The 17,436-nt window shown below is 37.9% G+C and overlaps 1 protein-coding gene and 1 long non-coding RNA gene across 9 annotated transcripts in view; one reads left to right on the forward strand and one right to left on the reverse strand.

Moving 5' to 3' along the window:
• Positions 1-17,436, forward strand: part of TRAPPC9 (trafficking protein particle complex subunit 9) — a 444,584-nt gene that overhangs the window by 238,185 nt on the left and 188,963 nt on the right. The window lies entirely within an intron of this gene.
• LOC137468440 (uncharacterized) lies at positions 7,227-8,613 on the reverse strand. Its single transcript, XR_010995943.1, has 3 exons — positions 8,375-8,613; positions 8,234-8,275; positions 7,227-7,406 (listed from the first exon to the last, which is right to left on the reverse strand). It is a non-coding gene; the product is annotated as an uncharacterized lncRNA (long non-coding RNA).

A 17,436-nucleotide genomic window follows, 5' to 3' on the forward strand; every position in this document is an offset into this window, starting at 1 on the left:
AAATAGACTTTATTCATATCTCTCTAGGAGAAACGTGGCTGCAATTTATGGAAAGCTCATCACGCTTCATGGAAAAGCTGAATGCTGCAGCTTTCATTAAAGCTCACTGGTTCATAAATGTTGCAGTGCTATGAGCAGTATAGAAGTGCTGGGTTGTTGGGATTTTTTTTTTTTTTTTTTTTTGCTTTTTTTGGTTTATTGTGGGGCTTTTTTTTGCCTTTCTGGCAGGCAATATGATTTTATTGCTTGAAGACAATTCCTGCAGAATTCAAAGAGGGAAGAAATGTAAATTCTCAATGAATTTCTGAAAGAATTTGGTGCTGGCAAATGAAAAGATTTTCAGAACAATCTGAGAAGCTGATTGACAAGGTGTGGTTTTGGTGGACTGTGCCCTTCTGTAGCTTCCACTCAGACCTGTGTGCAGTGTCACATTCCAGTCAAATCATCCATTCTTGATTTGCCTGTCTAGAACTGAAGTTCAGGGAGGAACTTACTCTGGGGCCCAGCAAACTTCACAGCTTTCAAGTGTTAACAGTGGTAAAAAAATGATCGACAGAAAAGAGCTTTGCTGTGGAATGACTTTTATTTTATTTGAAATATGTTAATCACAACAAATTATATTCTCCCTTATCCCAGCAAATGCTTCCATCCTGAGCAGAAATCCAGGGACTGGGGCTTGTGGTTTCCCTGCAGTGTCCTTGGCAAAGTGCTTGATGGATTAGCAAGAGTTGTTCTATTACACAGATTATGGGCAACTCATTCTTCATAATAACAGCTGAGTATGGTGCATTGCTATTTACCATCCCAGGCATACCAAATTAAAGTTTGAATATGGTTATATTAAACCCATATATTAAAAAAAAAGAGGGAAAAATACAAGAAAGAGAATTTAAAAAGGATTCACTGTAGTTTTAACTTGCTGGTTTTGTGAAGCATCTCCAGCCTCAGGACCTTGTGTGGACACCAAGTATTCTGAGTCATGTTTGAGGAGGGAGCAGCCCTTTCAGTTCACATCTTGTGTGTTTAAGTGTTACTGACCAAACATAAAGTAAGTGTAGGTACAGATGGATAACAGAGAGTATGGCCAGATACTGCATATATACTTGTTGCTGTTGCATTCTGGCTTTTCACTAAATGGAGCAATCTAGAGTATCAAAAAAGAGGTAAAAAAGCCCTAAAGAAATATTGAAACTAATTAATATTTCAAATGAAGCACTTTTTTTTTTTTTGGGTCTTCATTTTTTTTTTTAAGGAAGTAATTAGGTATCATGAATATTTTGGTTACTCTGCAATAAGCAGATCCTTAAGGGATGAAAATATGCTCTAACTAGCTGTTTTGCAAATGTATACAATTCATAATGTGTTTGCTTTAAACTTCTGTATTTCTTAATTAAGCTTTGTACTGAATTCTACAAACATTTCGTAAAGAGTAATTCATAAATCCTACAAGGTACACACACACCATCTTTGTCCAAGTCTGATGTATGGCTGTTGAGAATTAATAAAACTGTTCAAAACTAAATAGGAAGTTAGAAGCACTGTAAAGAAACAGCTCTTTGTATTACTGGAACCTTGGGCAGTGTTGGGACTTCATATTTTTGTTAGAATTGTCTTTGTGATATTTCCATATTCTTAAGCACACCAGAATTGTGTGACAAAGGATAAATGGGAAAGCAATGCTGAAGAGGGCAGAAACATGGACCTTGAGTTCTAAACTGGCAACAGGCAGCTGAAGGGATTTCTACTGGATTTGAAAACAAATTTTAGTATTTTAAAAATAGAATAATTAGGATAATTTACTGTCTTTTCCTGAAACCATTTTCTTCCCAAACTCTGAATCTGTGAGTGAACAAACTGATGTGGTCCTTTCAGTGCAAACAGGGACAAATAAAGTCAGCAAATTAGCTTATAAATTCTTGTGCTGCACACAGGAATTGCATAACATTTAGAGGTAAATAAAGTGAATTTATCTAAATAATGCATGCACTGCAAAGGCTGGCAGTACAATGCTTTCCAATAACCTGTTTCTTGAATGATCATCCCCAGGTCACCTGGAGTACCCTTCATCCCTCTTTGCTGAATTTTATTATACACACTTGTGATTTTCCAACTCAGAAAGAGAAAAGAGCCATAATGACATTATTGCTCTGTTTATTGTTACTGAAATTTTCTTCAAGCCCTTTAGCAAAGTGAAGCTGAACCAAAATTGGTGGCATTCATCAGCCCCAGTGAACAAGCAGGGATCCCTCTTCGCCACAGAAAGAATCTTAATGATTCGTTGCAATCCAGAATTAAGGGCCTGTTCTTTCCCCATCTCCTTCTCCCCATTCTATTTTTCTTGGCCATTCATAATACTGGCATTTGTGCTGACCTGTGTCCCTTGAAATTGTTTTGTAGATCTTTAATTCCATTGTTCCAAATTACTCTGAGGTGAATTTTTTTCTGTTCTCTTCAGTGACAAAGGCTGTTAGAAAAAACAGCTCATCTCAGGATAGGCCTAATCTCAAAAATCAGCTCCACAAGGTTTAACAAGAAAAATCCCGAGTAGAAAAATAGGAAAGTTACACGGACAACAATGTATGATGTTGCAATAGGAGGGAAAGAAAAGTGTTGAATGTTTCCAGTTGTTATGAAATCTGAAATCATTTGTAATGGAGGAAAAAAAATCCCAAGGGGTAATTCTTCTTTAAGGTGAGTGTAGATAATTACAATAGAAGAGGTTGATTTATACAGGTTTAAAATCCCTGACAAAATAGCAAATAAAATAAAAATCATTCTCCTTTCATTTCAGATTAAATTTTAAAAGTTAGATTGAAAGATATGAACTTGAGACAAGTAAAAATTCTGTTCTAGATGTTTCTGAAAATCTCTGTAGTATAGACAGGGAATTCAGTATTTTTCATTCAATATTTTTATTATAATGAAATCACCGTATTTGATAAAATCAGGTGTGACAGAAATGCCTCAATGAGCTTTGGATTCCCACATGCTGTTATGCTTGTGGCCTGAAAGCTGCTTTGAAGGGAAAAAAAAATCTTAAAAATTCATGTATTTTCTCTGGTCAAAACCAATCACAACTCTCCTTGTGCATTCCCAGTGCAGCATTTGGAGCAGCTGCTTCTGTTTTCATTTTGGTGACATCCCTGGAAGTGTCCAAGGCCAGGCTGGATGGGGATTGGAGCAGTCTGGGACAGTGGAAAGTGTCCCTTCCATGGCAGGGGCTGGAATGAGATGATCTTTAACATCCCTTCCAAATTAAGCTTGGAACCCCCAGGTTTTACCTTCTCAATATAATTTAATGCACAATGCTCCTTTTCAGCCCAAGTGTGACCAGCAGCAGATCCAGAACTTGAGTTTTGATGCAGATTTCTAAGAGATTTCTTTCTGCTCTGGAGGACCACAACAGTTGCTTATTTCAACAGAAATGTAAAGTTCTGCAGCAGCTGATAAGGTTGGCCCAGTCCTTTGATCTCTAGGCAGGGGAACATCCAAGACCTTTCAGGCTTACAAGGAGGGTTTTAAACTCTACTCACCAGCCTTAACCAAATCCTTCCATAAGAACCAGTTTCAAATTACAAATCTTATTTTAAGATTTTCAGAGTGAGACTTCAGCTGCAAAATTTGCTTTCAGTTTTCCTGTGATGCAGAGAAGCCTGAAAAGAAGTTTGTGCTTAGGAAGAGGGTGGCTTTCTTGACTGTAAACTTTCAAGTTGATTTTTACTCGGTTTGATGCCTGAAGAATACTCTGTGTAGCTCATCTTGTCTGCTCAGGAACTCAGTGGGGATGATGATGGTGGAAAACAAGAAGTGATCTGATTTTAGTTCAGGAATGTCAGGTTATTCCTGGTGTTAGATGCTGTGGCGTTTGCCTGTTGATGAGATTATGGAAAATCAGTTTTCATGTATTGACACAGTTTCCCTTATGGGCCAATTTCAGTTGTGGATTGCAGTTCCACGAGTTAAAAAATGTTTGGAAAAGAAGAATGTGGAAATTTATTAGCTGCATCTCTGTATTTTGGAACAATATTGAGGATTGTATGTATTGGGTTAATTAATTTTCTTTGCTCTTAATTGCAAAAATCCATTTGAATTTAACCAACTTCTTATTTCAATTTGGCAGTGCATCTGTACATGATGGCTAGCACAAGAGCTTTTGAAAATACAAATCAAATTGATTAACAAGCATTTAATCCCAAGGAGACTTTTTTTCTGAAGACTTTTTCTCCCTCCAGTAATCATTATACATATTTTAAACTGCTCTCTTTAAATGAGATATTATGCATGTTTATATTCATACAGAACTAAAAAAAATTACAATGCCTTAAAAAAAACCAAATATGATGCATTTATAGTTATGAATTATTTTGATTATTTTCTAAACAATTTTATTTTCCACTATTTTTGCTTATACATTCCAGTTTAGAGTCATTGAGTCTTGTATCAGAAGAGGAGATTGGCTGCATTTTCCCCTGCTCACTGTGTATTTATATTTAACTTTACACCAATTCTGGCTGAGTGAGTGGGCACCAGTATTTTTTGAAGTTCATTGCGTGGTTCCAGGAAAGTAAGAAATGTAAAACTGTATTCAGAAAAATAATTTTCAGTGAGAACATGTTTTACAAAATAATGATTAAAAACCAAGTGTAAAGTGATACACACACTGAGCCAAGTTCCCCTGTGGCTTTTTTATAGTTACATCCCTCTAATTTTACGTAGTTCCTGTTCTGCCTAAGAAAGCAAGTGAAAAAAAGCCATTTTCTCTATAAAAAGTACCCCAGCACAGACTTAATTTAGGTTTATTTTACTGGGTTTCAGTTGTTTACCCACTCTGGCTGTCAAACACACCTGGCAGATATTACTGCAAGCCATACCATGGAAAGTGAATTAAAATCATACTTGTTTCATTTAAAAATGCTTCATATTGAGAGATGTCTTAATGATGCAGCAGTTTTCATTTAATAATTGTACAGCATCAATCCAATATTGCCAGAGACCCTTTAGGTCACACAGTGTCTCCATCAGCCTTGTTGATAAACCAAAAATATCCAGACCTTGAGTCCTTCTGGGGTTCTGCTGATATTTCTAAGGGAAAATTCTGACACTGTGTCAAAAATTTCCCAAATTTTGCTCCAAGAAATCAGGAGCAGAGCAGTAGAGCCCTTATCTGCCAGCTCCTTATTCTACCCCTTATCCTGCAAGACCAGCCCTTCTCTCATTTCATTGGAAAAATTGCTTTTGCCTTTATATTTCTTGCAGGAAAGTCGACCTTTAGGAAATTTCCCACTACTTCCCTAATTTATAAATCCCTCTTTGACAGTGCAGTTCCTTTTACCCTGTGCGCAAATGGGACACAGACCTGAAGAGACAGATCCTAAAGGGGACCTATAATAAAATCAGAATTAAAACCAGAAACAGTCTCACACTTGAGTGAGCTCTTCTTTCTTAGGGATGCTCCTGCTGCACACAGAGCTGCTCTGACTTGAGTTGTCTTGGGCTTTTTAGTGGGCTCTGGGCAGGCTGTAACTGCAGCAAAGCTATCAAAAAGGTATTTCTAGAGGCTGTGTATTTTAATTTTTCTGTCTGCACCCAGTTCTTTCATGACATACCAGGAGAGCTTATCTTCTCTGCACTACTGCTTTCTGTGGCCAGACTAAAAATAATTTCCATGCCTATGTGGATTTTTTTTTTCCCCATTCTTCATCTTTTAGGAACTGAATTGAGAGAACAGAAGTTGAAAGTGGAAATATATGTAGTATCAAGAATCAGTTCATACTGAAATATTTTACAAACCACATGAGTGATCATGTAGGGGGTGTAAGGATTAAAAGGGCACAAGGAGGTTCTGCTGTACCATAGTTTGCATTGCCTGTGGAGTGAAGGAGCAGGTGATTACATACAAACTCCAACTTTCAGCTAATCCTCACCTCATTTGGCATTTTTTTTCTATCTTTTTCCATCAAACTTACTAAAGTTTAATACATTTATCAAATGAAGTTCAATGTAGTGGTTTCATCCAGGGCATAAATCTAGGCACCTGCCTAACTGCAGGAAGCTGGAGTGAACAAAATCATATTTATTATATAAAATGCTCAATTTAACATTCCATTTCTACCTCATTTTTAAAGTTAAGCAAAGGGCAGCTATTTCACCGTCAGAGCATGCTGGTGTTAAAGCAACAGGCTCCCTGCTCTCATTTAGAATTGTTTGGAAACATCTTCATTTCATTCAGAATCTTTATGAGTGATAACCTCCTTCGGTCACCTGCATCTGCAGCCAAGGCCAATGTACAGACCCTGGTGTGAGAGTGACCCTGCAATGCCACGGAATCATGGCATGTTTTGGTTTGGAAAGGACCTCAAATTAAATCTAAATTCTATTCAAAGAAAATTTCTGGTTCAAATTGTAGGAAAATTGGTGCTTATTTCCACCAGAAGTTCTGAGGGTTGTGTCTGTCCTGTCTCACTTCAGCCTTTCCAATTGTATTTGTCCTTCCTTTCCCTGCTAGCTCCTGCAGCAAACTGGGCTTTTATTACTGCAGCATGTTCTTGCAATTTCACTATTTGATACAGTAATATTTTATCCAAGACAAGGAATTTAACATGAACCTTTCAGGAAAAGAATAAAAATAAAAATAAAAGGATTCTCCTCTCTATTATGGTCAGCGGTCAGTCCATTCCCTTGCACAAAACAACCCTCACTTTAGAGAAGAATTCCAGCAAGATCTATCCTTATTTAAGTATCATAGAAGTTCACAAAGCCATCCATCAATTGTTTTTGAGTTACTTTTTAACTCCTTTCAACAATATCTCAGGTAGTGTCTGAAGTTCCTTTGTTTTGGTCAGAAGGTTAGGTGGATAATACTGAATTTTTGAGGTCGTTGCTGATGTGCCGTGCAACATGGGAAATAAATCAGAGATGATTTTGTTTTGATGTCAAGTAATCATCCTAGCCTGTACTCAGGAATTTTTTTTTTTTAATGCTGGAAACCTTTATAGAACTGTCAATATTTTAAACCTTGCGTGTGTAGTCTCTGTCTTCTTGACAGTGTGGAAAAATGGAATGGTTCTCATGTCAGAGTTTCTCTTCAGAACTGCAGGTTAGCAGCAGCCATGCACAGCTGAAGCTTTGAAATTTGGTCTTGCCAGGGGTATCTTTGATGGATTCACATCCAACCAGTGGTTTCCCATGAGAGCATTCTGAGATTGGCCTCCTGAGTGGGGATAGTCCCTGTACACTGTGTTTTACTGGGTTTTTTATACCCTGCTCAGAAGGCTTGGCACAAAGTCTAGCCTTCCTTCAACAGGCAATGTAGAAAAAAGGGGGTTTTTCAACCACTAAAACAAGTGGTTTTCTTCTTTTCAGGTTTAAAGTTTCACCACTGTCAGAAGATCACTCCCAGATTTGTTCTAGTGTTAGGGGCACAATAATACAACACATGTACAAGGTTCTCTGTCAATGTCTGCAAAGTAGTTGAAAGCTTTCTAAAAAATCCAAAATTGTCCAAATATTGACAAAATCAGCTTTAGATTACTGTACTGTACTGGCTGCCTTCCCTGTTCCTGAATTTATGTACCAGAGCTTTGACCTCAGTGACAGGTCCTCTGATTTCCATCACACCCTGGCACTTCTCTCAGTGCAGCAGGATGGATTTCCCACACTGCTGCACGATCCTCATGCCTGCAAGTGGCAGCTGCAGAGACTTGGGATGATTCTCCCTGAACACATCAAACTGTGTGCCTGCAGAACTGCCAATCAAGAAGAAATTTTTAAAAGTAGATAATAGTATGTATTTTAACATCTGTTTTTTCATATTAATTTCTTCTTTTTTTTAAACATTAATTTTTATGAAGCCATAGTAATAAGATATTAACTTTGGAATGCGAGTCTGAGAATTCCTTCATAATTACACTGGAAGGTGCATAGTTTGTTAACATGTGTGTGGTATTTTGTTTTAGGTGCTTAAAGTGATGTTACCTGGAGTAAGCATCAGTAGAAGTGAAAACAATATATTGTAAAGTCAGGGGATAGAGTGGGAATGTGGGAGCTGCTTCAGGCTCTTGCTGTTTCACTTGTGCTGGTTTAGGAGGCATTCTAAGTGCTTCTCCTGATTCCCAAAGCAAATAGCAAAATCTTCTTTCTCATAAAATATAAATAAATTATAAATCTTTTTGTACTCATCCCAGTGGATGTTCCATTATATTATGTGTTCATCTATTTTTCATTTTTTTTTTACCTTAAATTTGTCAGTGTTTGCACTCCTAGGAAATGTGTGCTCCTGCAAGGAGAGAAAAGTAAAAAGCAAAAAGTTTTCAAATGTTGATGGCAATAAAAATGAATGAGATATACATTAATAATAGAAATGGGTTTTATTCACTGGTTTCAGAGCACTGATGTATTTTGGTAGCAAAGGGAGTGGGTAATTTTGACATTAAGCAGTGTTGCCCTGGGCTCTGATGAAGCTGAGAGATTTGGAGAGACAAAGCAGGTGGTTCTTGTATGCATTAATTCACTTTTTCCTCAGCTCCCCTGTCAGCTCCTTCTCTTTGGGGCTCTGTCAGGAGCTAAGGGGGAAGAGGGTGACTGAGAGGGCTCCTGGTTTTGAAGTAAATGTCAAATGCAACCACGGTTTTAAAAAAATTGCAGGAAAAAATCCTATCCATGTCTCAGTCTGGGGTGTCAGAGGGAAAGCAGTGACTGCATTTGCATAGCACAGAAAAAGGGATTATTGCAGAGGCCACTGTGTTCTTTGCATCCTAAGTTGTCAGGAACGGACAAGATAAAGAAATCCTGTTTTCTTGAGGAAGCAGTCCAGTTCTTAACACTTCTGACAAACCCCAGATATTTAGGGAAGGCTGAGGGGAGTTTTATTGCAGTGCTCCAGCCTTGCAGACCTATTGCAAATTGTGTCATTGGTATGAAGGGTGTCATGGGCTTAGGGAAAACAGTATTTACTTCCTTATTTGAAAATCAGTTTTCCTAAGAACTAGAAGAAGAAAGTCTAATTTCAGCTTGTTTTCTGAAGTACGGATTTTTAACATTATTTTTAGTTACGGCAAATTTTGAGAGGTGGTGAAACAATGCTGGTGGATGCTTTTGCTGGTGATACAGTTTTTTTCTGGGGAAACACACAGTTCTGCAAATTTTTCAGTTCATTTGGTAATCTTAGCTCCTGAAATAAGAGTGGCCTTGTCTGATCTGCAGGTTTGGAAGTCATCAGTTTTCCCTGGCTTGTGTAGATGAAACAAAGAAAAAAATTATGTTCTGTTATGTTTAAATCCATTATTTGTATTGCTTGAAGTCTAATACACTTACACAGTGCCAAGTGGAATAATCCCTCAGTATTTCCAGGATGCTGAACCAGTGACTCTGAGCTGTCATTTTATTGGTGGGATGAGAGAGCACTTAATATGTGGGTTTTATTTTCCAAGTGTTCATTAGCATCATGAATTCCTCTTGGGGAAAAAAGAAAAGGGAAAGCATAAAGTGTTGACTTGAGAATATGTCATAAGGTGGAAAAAGAGTTGGAGCTGGAAATATGAAATATTACAGGATGCTGTGTTTAGTTCTCAGGAAAATATTATTATTAACTTAACTGCTGGATGTTGAGGGAAGGAGTCTCTGGTTTGAAAATGGCACCTCAGACCTTGGCAGAAAGGTCAGCATCAATCACCTTGGAAGGGAAATTATCAATCAAAAGTTCTGCAAGGTTTCTTTCCCAGATTTAGGCAGAATATTGGCAAAGGTAACCTCACTCTGGAGCTCTGCTTTTAATAATGTGCCTGCTTATTGTAGACTGCTGCTGGAATGAGCAGTTGAAGTATTTTCTTTAAGACTGCTTAAAAAAATGTCCAAATTGTGTTCATTAATTAAAATAACTTAGCTGAGTAAATTTATTTTGAATTTGTCATTTTCATGGCAATAGAGGTCTAAATAAATGGGATTTTGTCATGATGAAATGACAAAAGAAATGCAAATTAGATCCTTAGAAAAATGAAAGAGAGAGTTGAAATAAAATGCATTTATAAATACTTTAAAAATTACTCCCCAAATGACCGGACAAGATTTAAAATTGATAACTAATAGAAGGTATTAGTTACTTCTAATTCCAGCACAGGAGGAGACATCTGGCTGGAAACCAGCAGATGAAAAGTTTGAATTCCCACATCTTGTCTCTAGTTTTTTTGTTGGTTATAAAGAGAGAGATTCAAGAGACTTTTTTTTTTTTTTTTTGTGATGTTGATATGCTGCTTTTTAAAATGACACAGGAAAATTTCTTCCATTAATTAAAAACAATACTATTTTTCTTTTGCATTTGTTCCATGAGTGGAAGAATGAAACTGAACACAAAAGTTGCTGTGGACTCTCAGATGATGTTTCATAACTGAACCAACTCTGATATCTCCCATTTCTGTTTCAGCCACTTTGGAAAGCAAAATAAAAAGCAAGTAACAGCTTTTGTGTGCATTAATGTTATCTTTGCTTTACCTTGCCAGAGTGTTCTGCACAAATGATGCTGAGGTGTCTCCCCAGCCCCATGTTGGAACATCCTGGGAGAGCAGAACTGTGGTGTGCCTGATTTTGGAAGGTGACATTTTGCAGATGCAGGGAGGTTGATGTCATTTTTCCTTTGTAGGCAGGGATGAAGGAGGATACTTGAAAATGAAAGTGTTGGAGGTAATAGCTAAAATTTTGGTGTTTGATTTCTTCTTTCATGTAGCTTAATTTGAGAACTGGTGAAGTTCCACACCTCTATAACATTAGTTTTTTGAGAAAGCCCTTCAGAATATTATATTTTAAGAACTCTGCTCATTTTGTCAAATTTGGCTGAAGTAATAAAATGTGTTTTAAAAAAAGTTACTGGAAAGAGACAACTTAATTTGGAGACGGTGTGATTGACTAAACCTTGTTTTATTATGGAACCTGATACATTTGAGCAAATCTGAGTGAGATACACAAAGAGTTTTGCCTTTTCCACTCTGCAAGCATTGCCATCAAACTCAAACTCAGCTGAGTTGCTCCATGTTTTGCCCCAGCCAATAAATTAGCAGAACATAAATTTTTTATAAATGTCATCCTGCTATAAAAGCACTTTGTGTCAGTTGATTTTCTCCTGGAACTAATTTCTACGGCACAGGGAGAAGTATTGAAGTGTGCAATATCTTGGATCTAAGCAAGATTTGTTACAGTAGCATTATAACCATATGCTTTAAACCAGATGGGATATGTTATTTTTTTCAGGTCTGCTTCCTTTCACCACAAAACTTTTGATGAAAAAAAAAAGATTATTTATCAATAAAGGCTTTCTTCTCATCTGTCCTGATGAGATTAATCATCACACATGAGAAGCACATCTCTATCACAGGTTTTCCTAAGCAAGTACTGATTCATCAAATTATTTCTTTCTTGCTAATCCAAGGAAGGATTGGTGTCTTGCAGTTTTAAACTGTTGCTACTTCTATTTTTGCTGCAATTTTTGTCGTGGGTATATGAAACGATTGGGAGCAGAAGGATGTGTAAAGATGGGTCACTATGGTTATCTCTGAATTTTGTATCAAACCTGTCAAGTTTACCTGATAAAATTTTAACCTCTGAAATTCTGGCTAGTGCATTTGGCATTTTGTTGTGTTGACAGGGAAATAGAGTGACCTTCTTGAAATTTTCCTTGAATATTTATAACTTCTTACTGTTGTAAGATGAGGTTTTTAAGAGCTACCACTGGGCTCTTCAGCATTCTGGAATAAGTATGGAAAAACCAGAACTGGGGACCAATATTCACTGCTTTTCCAGCCTCTCTCTGTCCTTCCCATGCAGTGGGAAGTGTGTGCTGAGCAGCTTTCCGTCAAAAACTGTTGTCTTGAAGATATACTTTCTTAGCACCTCACTCAGCATTCATGAACAAAACCCCAAAGTTTCCTCTCCTTTTTGGTGTGAGAACTCCAGGAGTGAGCTGTGTTAAAGGAGACCTGTGCTTGTGATGTGAGAGTATAAAAATTCCTGTTTGCTCAGCTCTTACAAGTGTGAATTCTAATTTACAAATGCAGGACAAAAATGCTTTTCTTCTCACTTTCATCTGAATTTCTGCAGAAAGGAATTCTTTTTCCATCAGAAAGGAGTCTGCATTTTCTAAAATCTCTCAGCTTTCTAAAATCCCTGCACTTCTACAAAGCCTGCTCACAGAAATGATGGGTGTACAACCAAGTTTTTAAATAGTTCTGCAATAACATTCCCCGTTTCTCCTTAATATTCTCATGCTAATTTTTGTCTATAGTGAATGTAGAGCTTCACTCACCTGGGAAATCCCAATTTTTGAACTAGAATGTGTCTGTTTGTGCTACTCCTGCTTCTCATTCCCTTTGATTTTCTGTTCAAAACAACCAGCTTAATCAGACTAAGAATCTGATTAAAATATGGCATTAAAAAGCAGCTGGTTTTTGCTAGTGTTTGTTCAGGAACATAAATCTGTATCTTTTTAAATAATACTTTGTTTAGGTTTGGTGTATTGTGTTCATTCTTTATGACACCTATATCAACCTGAGGGTTTGTGAAGGTACATAATTGAAAAAATGGCCTGCTAGAGTGCACACTCAGCCAGTTTAATCTGCAGCCATTGCCAGGCAAGAAACCTTGAGTCAAAAAAATATCAGTTTTCCTATAAAGCCATTTTTTACTGTCTTTCTGAAATAGTCTCATATAGCAGATCCACAGTGCTCTGTGCAAAAGGAGGCGTAAATCAGGAGTGCACCAAGAATGAGCACTGCACTCACACTTTAAAGTGGGCAACAACCTATTTGCAATGGCTGGAATGTAAAGAATATGATGTGTGCCATTTTTCCGCTCTTTCAAACAGATGCATTTTCTACTTGGAGTTGTTTTTTGGCACTTCTGGTGAATTTTGTATGTGTGCTGCTCCTCAAACTGACAGTAATACAGGTTCTGATGTGTTGGTATGTCCACCTCATTATTTGGAACTTCTACACAGATGAAAATTGTTGTTATCCTTTTGAGTTGAAAAAGACCAACTAAAGGCATTAATACCCTCAAACAAGGGAATAAAATTAATGAGCAGGAAATGATCAAGAAAAAAAAATCTGGTTTTACAGGAGGAAGTGACAATCTCTATGGAGAGAGAAGAACCAGGTTATGTATTTTGGGGAGCTTAGTAAGGTTTTTGGCATTCCTTCTCATGATACTTGAAGCTGAAGACACATGGTTTGGATTACTCTTCTGTACAGGAATGTGGAATTCCTTGGAAAACCACCTGTAGAAAAATTATGAGTGATTCATTGAGACTGGCAGGATGTGTGGAATGGAGCTCAGCAAAGATTTTCTGATGAGTATTTTCATTACCAGCCCTGTTGGTGGACTAGAAGACATTAAATATACAGGAAAGCTGGGAGAGAAATTACTTGAAGAACTAGAGTGAAAAATGTAAGGATTTTTATAGGAACGAGGACGAGCTCCTGAGTTCAGGAGAGAAGCCGCTGTTGATTCTCTGGTGTTCCTTTCTAGCAGGGTACACAGAAAATTCAGAGTTCAGTCACGGTTTTGATTAGATATCTGCACAGAGGGATCTCAGAGCAGAAGGAGAGAATCTTTTTTTGACTTGACAGAAGACCAGGATGTACATGACAGCCCTCTAATATGTTACTTCTTGTACTGATTTTGGCTGAGATAGTTAATTTTCTTCACAGTGGCTTGTAAGGTGGTTTGTATTTGTGGTGAAAGCAGTGTTGATAACATGAGGATGTTTTAGGTATTGCTTACAGAGCATCAAGGCCTTTTCTGCTCCTCCCTCTGCCCAGCCAGTGGAGACTGGAGATGCACCAGGAGTTGGGAGGGGACAGCCAGGACAGCTGACCCCAGCTGGCCGAAGGGATATTCCATAAACCCTGTCAGGTTGTGCACAGCAGTAAAATCTGGGGGAAGAAGGAGGAAGGAGTGATGTTTTTTTGCCCAAGTCACCGTTCTGTGGGATGGAGCCTGGCTTTCCTGATCACCTGCCTGCCCATGGGGAAGGGTGAAAGAATTCCTTGGTTTGCTTTGCTTGTGTTCACAGCTTTTGCTTTCCCTCTTAAACTGTCTTTGTCTCAACCTATGAGTTTTCTCAGTTCTACCCTTCCAGGTGTCCCACATCCCGGAGAGGGGGGAGAGTGAGCAGCTCTGCGGGGCTGAGTTGCTGGCTAGGGTTAAGCACAACACAAAAATAACAAATTTCTTGTTTTCCTGGTTAAAAAAAAAAAAAGAAAGTTTGAAGTACAGTTCTGTGAAAAGTGTATTTTTATACAGTGTGTTTGGAAAAAAACCAAAAAAACATAAAGTTATGGGAAGAGCTTGTCTTGGGAGGCTGTGGTGGCTTCACTGTGGAAGCCTCTGAGGTCCAAAAAGACAGAAATGTCTCAGAAATCATTAGGTGTAGCAAGACATTCATGTGGGAAAAGGAGATGGAGCAGATGTCTTCTCCAGGAACTAGACCATCTGATTTTCATGACAGCCTCGTGAGGTTGCCCTGTGTGGTACACCAGAAATCTATGTGATCACCCATCCTCACCGTTTTAATTGGTGGGTGTGTGTTCAGGCATATAAACTTGTCAAGCTGTATCCTCCATTGTTGGTGAGTGCATAAATTAGCTCTTTTATTTTTACATTTATGAGACTATAAAGGCTTCCTTCACATATCAAAACAGAAACTTACACATTTCCTAATGGCTTGTGGGAAGCAAATGAAGCTTGAATTTGGTTCTTTTCATTTTGACAACTGTTATTGATACAAAGTGTAATGAAGACAGCCTGTTTGTTAGGCTTTTAGTTGTTTGGTATGCTGTTTCCAGTCTTTAATTTACAAGGATGAAATAATTGACTCTGTGTCCTTACAGGGCTGGCTGGGATTTAGTGGCTGCAGTTATGTTTTATTTGACCAGTAGTGCTTGTGAGAATAAATGGACACCTGTCTTTAATAAACACAGTTAAACATTTTTTGGTGCTTGATAACCTTCTGATTGCACAAATTGGGACTGAAAAAACCCTGTGAATGATGAGCAGCAATAAAGTCAAAGGAAGTGAAGCAGAAAATATACATTAATATAACTGCTGCTGATTTTAGGTTCTCATGGCAAATACAGAATATTTTGCTTTACAGTCCCACAGCCAAGTCCGAAGGTACTTGTGAAACAGCATGATTTTTGGTATAATAATTGGAATTATTTTAGTGATACTATTGTTTCCTTTAGTTGGATCTGATGAATACACAGGTCAAAACCTCTTTACAGTTGTCATCATCACAGATGTGAATATCCTTTGAAAAGTGTCTGAGGATTGCTACTAAACATAAGTAAACCTTGCAGAGCTTCCAGGCACAGCATCGTAGAACAGTACTGACTTATTTTTTGCTGTTGTTGCAGTTAAGGTCAGATTTCTATCAATTTAGCAGAGTTGAATTTCATGTCATTTGTATTGCATTTAAATTTTGGTGAGAAGTTTACATGAGCTCTGTGATTGGCAGAGTGAAGGGTCTGGCCTGGATAATTTGAGACATAGAAATAAACACTTCTGACTGACAATAACTTGACTCCTCCCTCTCCTCTATACATGCATTTTCAAGCTGTTCCCCATCCTACAACTCTGATCTTGTTTAGGTATGTCTCATCAGAATTTATACATAATTATTTTTAATTATTAATTTGGAGAGTTATATAAAGAGTGGGTTTTCTTGTGTAAGAAAGGTGCTGGGAAGCTGTCCACCAAGAGTTTTGCTAAATTCACTATGAAGAAAGTGTAGCATTGCCACTGGGCAAGGAATAATCTAAAATTAAAAAGCCTAAAGATAATCACTTGAAGCATCAAATTGCCTTTTGCCATTCCATTATACCAACATTGCCATGCATTCTTGTTTTGTTTTGACTCATTATAAACTATCCACATAATACCAACCCTTCACATCTGCTCCACAGCCACCTCCCTTGCTCCTGGTGCCTTTCATGATGCCATCTCTGGTTTTATTCCCTTTTGGCCCTAACTTCTCTTCTTGACCTTCCACCTCCCTCAGCTTGCAATGTACACTGTATTTTCTTCTTCCTGTGCTGTTCCTGCCATACCTATTGAAATGCTAAGGTTCCCAACACAGGAGAAGGAGGTGGGTGGATCCCATTCTATCATGGGTGTCTTGCTGCAATATTTGTCACTCTTGGTGTCCTCTCTCCCTTGCTCCCAGGGACAGTGACCTGTGCCAGGTGATTTTCCCTAGAAGTGTTTGATTTCCTGTTAACAAGTAAACCCATACTGGATAAAGTGCTGGTACCTGCTGGAGCTTCATTTCCCACCTCTAGCCATGCCTCTGCTCTTCCTCTTGCTTGAAGTCTGCCCGGTGTCTTCAAGCCCTGCACAGTTCTGCAAACAGATTTATTGTTGAAATTGTATTATTGGTATGGTACCTAACACAAAGCCTCTGGGTGGCACCACAACATGAATAATGATAATTATAATAAGTCGAGTCAGCCATTAAATCACTTCACCTTCAAATCTTGGCTATGTGTGGAGGCCTTTTTTATTTCTAGAGCTGACTTCTTCAAATCTAAAATTCATTACTCAGTGCATTTTTCATCTCCTCAGACGTGCTGGTGCTCAGGGAAAATTGGGCTGCAAAAAGAGACTGAAGAAGGTTTAATTAAAAAGCAAATAGCATTTTTCAGCAGAGAGAAGAGGTGGTGAGATCTCCCCCAGGGTTTTCTTACTATAAAAAGATCCTTCTATTTTTGTTTCACTTGCCTTTTAAAAATCCTCCACCTATCTTGTTTATTCATCCCCATTTGGAGTTTACTGATCCAGATGTAAGAGAGGTATTCAAGATTAGCAGCTGTGCTATGGCAGCCTTAAGGGGTATATGACTTCCTTCTGTAAAAATAAAATTGCAGGCTCTGCACATTGCTACTCAGCTGGGGGGGGGAAGCTCTAATGGTGTCAGTACCTTTTATATTCAATATTTAATTGCCCACTGTGTAAAGATGGATTACTTTTGGCAATAAGTAGAGCAGGTAAAATGTGTGTAGGGTGTTATTTATTTGTTATTTTTTTTTCAGAGCAGACCATGATGATTGAAGGAGAAAAAATGAAATGCTGTGCATTTTACTTCAATTTTCACAGTTTCATTTAGGATGGTGTGGGTTATCAACCCTACTCTTGCTATGTTGGGGAAAGTTAGGAAATTCAACATATGTATCTTTTAAAATCACATTATGGTGTTTAGGACATGGTTTAGTGGTGAACCTGGCAGTGTTATGTTAATAGTTGATCTTAGGGGTCTTTTCCAACCTTCATGATTCTCTAATTCTATGAAAAAAAAAATGTATTTATCACATTCCCAGACCTGGCAAAGTTGGCTGAGTTGTGGTACAACTGCTCTGAAAGCTTTTTTCTGCAGTTTACTCTCTTGTAATCAAAATC

This window comes from Anomalospiza imberbis, chromosome 1 (assembly GCF_031753505.1).
Source record: "Anomalospiza imberbis isolate Cuckoo-Finch-1a 21T00152 chromosome 1, ASM3175350v1, whole genome shotgun sequence".
Taxonomy (NCBI): Eukaryota; Metazoa; Chordata; class Aves; order Passeriformes; family Viduidae; genus Anomalospiza; species Anomalospiza imberbis.